At 39.0% G+C, this 8582-nt stretch overlaps 1 long non-coding RNA gene across 1 annotated transcript; it reads left to right on the top strand.

The window, feature by feature from the left end:
• Positions 1-6769: 6769 nt before the first annotated feature.
• LOC109307605 lies at positions 6770-8338 on the top strand. Its single transcript, XR_002100305.1, has 2 exons — positions 6770-7113; positions 8004-8338. It is a non-coding gene; the product is annotated as an uncharacterized LOC109307605 (long non-coding RNA).
• The last annotated feature ends 244 nt before the right edge of the window (positions 8339-8582 follow it).

Below are 8582 nucleotides of genomic sequence, written 5' to 3' on the forward strand. Positions count from 1 at the left end.
TCTCTTGATTATTCATTTATTTTCTGTGTATAGTTGTGTATAATAAAGAAACCCATTTGTTTATTGGACTTAAAGTAAATTTTGGGGCAATGAGGTTGAAGGACAGTCCTCTCCAAAGGACACTTCAGTTAGCAGACCTGCCTGAGGGGGTTCCTAGGGCTACTGGCACCCTGAGGACCTATAATCCAGCATATTGCCTGGCTTAGCACGCAGTGAGGGTTACGTAAGATTTGTAGTAGTTAAAGTGTAAAATACTATGAGCTATGGAGATACATTTATTTTAATCAATATGATGAATCTGTAACTGTTTACATCTGAAAATCCAGAAAAAAATTATGTATTAGAGAACTACCAAAAATGGAGGAATGCAAGATGCATGCTTTACATCCTATTATTATGCTCAGGAACTCAGGTGCAAAGAAACATAAAGAAATGGTCATCTGCAGTTCTCCTTGGGCAAATAAAGGCTAATAGGATGATAGAAGAGCAGTGAAGTCATGCATGTTCATGGCATCTTCTAGCTTCAGGGTGATGTTAACCAGCACTATCATAAGTTAGGAAACTACCCTTTGGCTGACTGATGAGGTGTCATTGAAAGCAGCAGGAAGACTGGTTTATAGACTGTTCTGTGATAGATGGAACAGTACTACTGGGATTCAGTTTCAAGGGAGCTTACCAAAGGTGATGATGCAGCATGGGGTAACGGATGCTAATGCCAACAACTGAACCACACTTCCTATGAATTTACCCTCTAAAAATAGTTTGGGGTGGTACCACATGGTAGGATTTAGACCACAAACTCTGGCTGTGCTCCATTTTACAGATAAGGTACTGTCTAGAATAATCTCACACTTCACATTTGCCTCTTTTTTGCAGACCCTAGAGTTATTCTGGCACATACAGTTTCACTGGAACATATAGAACAATATTTTGCATTGGTATGTTAAAAGCAGTGCACACTGAAGAAATGACCTTTTATGGAAATCACAACCCTACACAGATTAAATTTCCCCTTTTAAGCTCCAATAAAAAATGGTAAAAATATTGTAAGTGGGTGTAAACTAATTGAGTCCTTAACTCTGGCACAAACACTTAGCCTGAAGCAGTTCAGTAGAGTCCCACAAAAGCTAAGCATTGAGTACTTTACTTGATCATTGGACCATGCTCTCGCTACCTGATGGTATTTTGCTTTTCCCGAGAGCTGGCTTAATGAATGTAACAGATATATACAAGTCTAGGAAGCACTGCAGATGATAGAAAACTAAATAGTGGGGGGGTTTTTCTCCTATTTATGCTACTGCACTCTGTTCTCCTATTGACATAGTGTGTATTTGACAGGATGACTACACTAAATGCATAAGAATTATACAGCATAAGCATGACTATATTGGAGTTGAAGCGTTGAATATGTTTGGATAATCAAGACAATTTTCAGTGTAATTAATAAACATCAAGGGACATGGCCTTGTTATGAATAGCAGAATTCCAGACCATTGTGGTTTGGATAATTGTGACCGAACTGTTTACATAAACAGAGAAGGGAGAAAGAAAGAGGTCTGGAGAAATCAAATGAATAGATCAACCGCAAGACCACAGCAATATAGTATTCCCCTTGATACTTGATGAGTTCAATGCAATTTAGATTGCATTCAATAAGTAAAACTTTGGCATATAGTTTTACTGGGGCTCATAATAGCTTCCTGTGGGACATAAGCTCCTTCTACCCCTGTTAAAAGTTCCTTTGATAACATATTCATCACTTTGCCTTTTAAGAGTTCTAATGCCTTTCCTAGTACACTTAGTATGCAAATCCTTGTGGAAAAGGTTTCTGACCTAAGGTGAATTGTACTGTAGTGGTTTATTGCGCCAAAGCTAAATAGGGCACTATCAAGTACATAGTCTGAAAAGATCCAGAAAGAGAGAAGAGAAAATGTGAAAATCCATTCGCTACACAGAAAATAATTACAAAATTATTGGGACTGGGTGAACTCTAGCCCAAAGAAAAACACAGGCTCAAATAAGGGCATACAGAATATAGACAAGCATCTATATCTTTACAAACCATATGCAAATAACAGGATATTATACTACCCAGGATTAATGGGACTTTTCTGACCAACACCAGTATTTCAGAAAGTTAATTTATTATTGTAAGGGGTCTGCCCGCCTAGAGGAGGTGGCCAGCTGATTTCACAGGGGGATCACAGGGCCGGTCACTATTTTGTGGACTTATTGCAGCTCCCTCCTCACCCCACCCCTCCACAAGAAACTCCACGATAATCTCAGATTTTTCCTTCATACAACAAGCATCTGTTTTACCCACATTACCTGAAGCTAGTCAGAGGAAAAACACATCTTTTTGATACTGTTAACGTACAAAACTGGGTGAATACTTTCACTCAAATTCTTCTACTCTCTACCCCAGACATGCACTAATCAACAAAATTTGTTGTTTTCCAAATTAGTATGTAGGGCGGAAAATCACTTAGTCCACACCTCTCCCTTCTGGGATTCCCAGACATTTAAAAAAGAAAAAATGGAAACCCTCAAAATCAACATCATCCATTCCTGCTGGTATCTGCAGACAGATTAATTTTTTTCTTGTCAATCGTATTCAACTCTATGGGCAGATCAATTCATTTTTGTTTAGCCAGGCTCAACTCCAGTGTAATTCTTTTAATTTGTTGGATTTATGCTTGATACTCACCAAGATATACATGAAGAGATCCAGGTTTTAAATACCTACCAAAAGTTTTTCTCATGTGTACCCACACCATGGACTCATGAGCACGGATAGTCATTTTACTGGTTCTTTGGACATACCATGGATATAAAACTCCAACATGGAATTGAATTCCATTTTTACTTTTACTAGAATGTAAATAAAAATGTTTTGCATGGGAGTCCATTTTCAATTGTCTGTAAATGTACTAACTGAAACTCTCCTGGTTTTATCTGATAATGCTATTGTGTATTTCCATAATTAATATAAATGTTTATGTATGCCACTGAACTGTCTCTTTCTTTCCTGCAGATACTGTCATAAAATCTGTTTTTTAGAGTACTAGAAATGCATGGGTCAGTCTGCATGGGCACTTCTAGTCCTCACTCAAAACAGAAATATAACATCTGACACTGGTTAATTTTTGTTAGGGATTGTTAGAAGTTATTTGATTAAATGCCTGTGTGGTTTGACATATAAGATAGATTTCCACTTCTCTAAAAATTACTATTTTAGGTTGTACCAGTTAGAAAGGGGGGGATATCCCCCCATGAGTGCTCATAGAAATATGCCACGTTTAACTTTTTTTAAATTCACGGATTTCAAAGGGCAAATGTGGGCTTCATGGAAAATTATGGAAATTCACTGCAATCAGAAATGGGTTCCAACTATATAATGGAGTTCAACTGACAGGAGATATATACTACTCCTGCACCCCTGGCGCCACACCAAGAAAAAGGGGGTGATGCATATTCATATTTTGTGAACCTTTCTTTTCTTTTTTCCGTTTTTTTTATAATTACTGTTTTTTGGAATCCGCCTTGTGGGGTGGAACAGGGATGCGACTTCCCACTTCTGCCAGGCTTAGGAGATGGCTACAAGCAACACCGCCTCCCCACCTACTGTGGCCACTGTTGGGCAAGCAAGGCATGGGAGGCCAGTGGCCAGACTCCGCAAAGCCCACTGAAGTGTAGGGTCAGCAAAAACTGACATCAGGCTGCAGTGCTGCAGCCACTGAGCTCTACGCTGCTGCAGCCACCTGGCCCCACAGGGGTATGTGTGCAGGTCCTGAGGATGCAGGCACCAGGTGGAGGATGTGCTGCAGTGGATTGTGGGGCTGGGTGCAGATTCAACCATGGGTCAGCAGGAGGTGTGCTGATCCCCACAGGTACCATGTCCAGTGCAGAGGGTAGGCATTTGGAGCAGTGAGCCAGTCAGGGTAGGCACTGTGGCCACAAGGTGCTCCAAGGCTGCAGTGCTGGTTCTGCCTGGTGGAAGCAGTGGGGCAGAGGCACTGTGCCCAGCCCCGCTGTTCCTCAGCATTCCCACTCACCCTGGCTCAGGAGGGGCCACTGCATCCTGGGATGCCAGAGGACTTTAACTTGTGTGGAATAGCAGTAGAGAATGGCCACACCTTAATGGAACAGAAGTAAAAGTAGGTGGACTAGAAATAATCCCGCCCTGAAATGGCATCATTTTAAGATAAATAATGCATGCTTTAAGCCACTTAAAGGTGTTAATGTACAGCCAGTTCAGGGGTTTAACAGCTCCAGCAGCTCCCTAAAATTACCTTGTAATACAACCATTAGCTTTCCCTCAGGCTTACACTTAAAATGAGAACAATTGTGAAAACTGGCTTGATCACAAGCATGAGGTATTGTTAAAATTCTTCACAACAACACTATAGGCTTAGCTGTGATTACAGGAGAGGCTGCTTGGATATGTGTTGTATTGCCAAGAGTCATATTATGTCCATCAGCTTTACCTTTTAAGATATGTAATAGACACTTTTCTATCAGAGTAGAGTTTGCAATGATTACCAACAAAAGCTAAAGTCAAATACTTGACAGAGTAGGAGGCGTTTACCAATCACACCCTATTTTTGGACATAACCAGCTATATGTTGCAATGTCAAGAATGAAATCTTCCGACACCTGAAAATGTAAATTATATGAATAAAAGATCAAGGAAGTTATCAAACATGGTAGACATTTACATGAAAAATGTGATATTCTGCAAAATTCTCCAATTGCAATGTGGCTTCTCAGGATCACATGCTGTTTTATCTCCCTCTCATGACTTGCAAAATGATCAAACCTGCTAATGCGTGCTTAAATTATGTGCTTGAACACCCTTCTAAAGCTACTCTGAGTTCAACAAATGGTTTCAAAAGTTAAGTGGATCATTTTGTAATATTTTAACCTCAACTTTGTCCTAGAATTCTGTGAAAATGCTTTGCAGAAAACAACTTTAAATGTCTTCATCAGCTGTATAATCATGTTGAAAAGAATTGAAAAGTTGCTACGAACTGGGCCAGATTTTTAGAGAACTGACAGGTTCCTCTTCGGTGAAGATGTCAATGGGTTTTACATGACCCTTACAGAAATTCAGTGCAGATCAACAGGAAAATCAAAAAAGAACTAAACATTAAAAGGAAAAATTGTACCACAATGGAAAGGAGAGAAGTTGTGTGAACAAATGAAACAAGCTTAAGTTGATCAATGGTGCAATGTATTTGACTGTGTGTTACAATTTGAAGCATCTTGTAGCTTTAAACCTTCAGAGACCTTACAGTTGTTGAAGAAGTTTTGTATAAAGAATTATTTGAGAACGAATTTTCTGTACAAAGTACCTAAACTAGATACATAGCTTTGCTCTATGGGCATATGGAGAATTAATCCCTTATCATTTCCTTTGGACCTCACACCAAGTTTACAGAACTGTGAGCCTCTGCCATCAGAATCAAGTTCCAACTGTTAAGTGTGCTCTATCCATTTGTCACCTCATCCTCTAAATAGCTAAGAATTCACACAAGAAAGAATGATATTAATACATTTTCCTGTGGAAGCCCATCTTATTCCAACTGCATTTTTGCCAGTTTATTACCACCACATAATTTTCATTGGTGAAGTCAACCATACAATGGGTGTGGCGCTATAGGTTAAGATAATTATCTGGTTCACTGGCTAAATTGGGTAGGGTCAAATGTGCACTGGCTTGATGAAGCTCCTAGAGTCAAGCATAATGACTTCAGTGTATAAGCGAAGCCTGGCTACCGGCTGTCTCAAAAGTCATTGCAGGCAAAGCTCACATGCAGGTCAAGCTCTGTTTGTTGGTGTAACTGTTCGGCAGCATTTTGTGAGCAGTTCAGAACTACTGCTGGTTGAAGACCTGCAATGCATTTGGGTCACCTGGGATTGCTTCACCCCCATTTTATCTGGCAAATAGTTAAAGAAAAAGAAAGCTAGTTTTGCTTATCTCTTTCCCATGACAGGTGAGGCACAAACTATCATCCTGTTTAACTATGACTTATATCAAATATGATGTCCCCTATGGTATCAAATACTTAAAGAAATAACATAGTATTTGAGAGTATAGCAGAAAGCCACTTTTGTACATTTCCTTTCTGGACATGGATATAACAGAAGCCTCTTCTTCCCTGCACCCCCACCCCCAACCATTTTGTGCATTTCTTTTCTATCTAAGTATTGGCAGAGACCTAGCACACTCATTGTATGGGTGTGGCAAGACTCAGAGCAAGCCAGAAAGCAAGCCAGAAAGCTGAAATGGCTTTCTGTAGGAGAAACCTAGAAACTACATCTACATATCAAGTAAGCTCAGTGTCACTAAAGAAAACAAAAGAACTAAAATATCTACTGCAAAGTCTGTAAATACATCCTGAGCTAACCCAAGTCACTTACTGTCGCCAGTAGCCTTTGATCCTCACTGCCTCACATTGCATTTTTATATATTTCTCACAGTGCATTTTCATATTTCATCTGTCTCGTCTTTACCATGGCATTGTGTATTCTTTATTTTATATTTTTAAATTTTTAAAGAATGTACTCCCTGTAGAATGAAGTTACACCATGGACCATTGTTAAAACTGCATGGAAATTGTAATTGTAAAGTGATACAATCTGTTGAGTGAATGTGAGTGAATGGTGATCATCAGTAGACAATAGTCTAGCCAAAGGAACTCCATTTTAAGCTAATCAGGCTAAAGAACTGATTCCTGAAACTGAGCATTCAACCTATGGACTATTCCTGTAACCCATGACAATACAGCCATTAAGTCAATAAGTCAAGGGTGGACTCCCAAAACTTCAGGTACCAGAAGGCAGAGACTCCTGTGACTAACAGCTATCAGGTGCTACTCAAGCCCCATGTGGGACAGGGACCTCTGAATTGGGTAGCCATGATGATGCTGGAGGAATCACACAAATCTGCCACAAAGGAATAAAAGGCAGTGAAGTGTGACCCTCATTGGTGCCCTCTCGTCCAACACCTGATCTACCAAGACAGAAGGACCAGCAAGCAACCCCCTTCTGCAGAAGACATTACCTTGAAGGAAGCTGACCATCAACAGCAGATTACAGGGCCTCAGATAGGTAAATATACTGATACTAACACTCACAATCTCTACAGCAGCCAAAACACACTATACTACATGGGTTTGAATGAGTGAGTGCATGTGTGTGTGTGTGTGCATGTATTAAGGTGACCAGTACCACCCATAACTCGAAGTTTGCATTTATGATTTTACTGGTAATTTCACATCCCATCCAATAAACTAGAATTTATTATGATACCATGAGTTGGTCCTTTGTAGCCAACAAGAGACTATAAAATCTTACTGTTTTATCTTGCCTATCTGATAATTATGATTTTTTTCATCAATAATAAGCAGGGATCCTGGTTTTCTCTGATAAAAGAAAAATCCCAAATTTTCTAATTTAAAGAAGTAACCCAAAATCCATATTTTTCCATGATTAAAATGCAACACAACTAAAATATATATTTTAGGCTTATTATATATTTAGATTTTGGGTTACTTTTTAAAATATATATTTTAATGGTGTTTCATTGTATCATGGAAAAATGTGGATTTTGGGTTACTTTTTAAATCAGAAAATCTGTTGGGTTTTTTTTAATTAGAGAAAAACCGGATCCCTGATAAAAAGTAATTGCTTATGTTCATCTTATTCTACCAAAGATGTATTCATACATAATCACCGGGCTAGTAGACAAATAACAGTGGCAAGTAAAACATCTACAGATTTTTCACATACATTTTAAGGTGCCAGAGTATCTTGTGCCACATAGTGCACCTGTTAATGTGTTATGTGAAGATCATACAACTAATTCACACAAATCAAATCCAGTGAAAAGTTAGTTGCATTTCTTGTACTAGCACCAAGCGAGATGTTATGAGCTGGTGGTCTAGTTACTCTTGAGTTTCATTTATTCTTAATTTAGTTTTCTTTTTTTGACATTCTAGTTTCATGGGGATTATATTATTATGACAATATCTATTCCCAGATGTGGCCAGGAGTATCTTTGAGAAAAACTCCAGGAGTGTTCCTATAATTTCTGAAGTGCCCATCTGCTCCAAACCTCTCTCTGCTGTCTGCTGGTCAATTACAGAAAACAGACTGAAATACTCCAGAGGCGCCTCTGGCACCTCAATTTACCTGCCTTACCTCTGGCCAGCTTTCAGCAGGAGGAATTTTGCCAGCTAGACAAACCACCTCCTTGTCCGGTTAGAAAAAGAATTACAGTTATCACTGAAATAAATGCTGTATGTAATACAACAAAAAATATTCATTAAAAACCTCAAGAACAAGCATCAGAAATCAGTACCAATATGATGAGATACAGACATATATATATGAATTAACAAACAAAAGGCATATTAGAACAACAATCTGATCTTACCCTGCATCTTAAATCTAAGACTGCAGCTCAAACTTAGCCTAGTTGCTGATGGATCAAAGAACCTTATCCCCAGGAGGTTTTATAGTTTCATAGTTTCATAGTAGCTAGAGTCGGAAGGGACCTAGGTAGATCATCTAGTCCG

The sequence above is a fragment of the Crocodylus porosus genome, unplaced genomic scaffold, assembly GCF_001723895.1.
Source record: "Crocodylus porosus isolate Cpor-Errol unplaced genomic scaffold, CroPor_comp1, whole genome shotgun sequence".
Taxonomy (NCBI): domain Eukaryota; kingdom Metazoa; phylum Chordata; order Crocodylia; family Crocodylidae; genus Crocodylus; species Crocodylus porosus.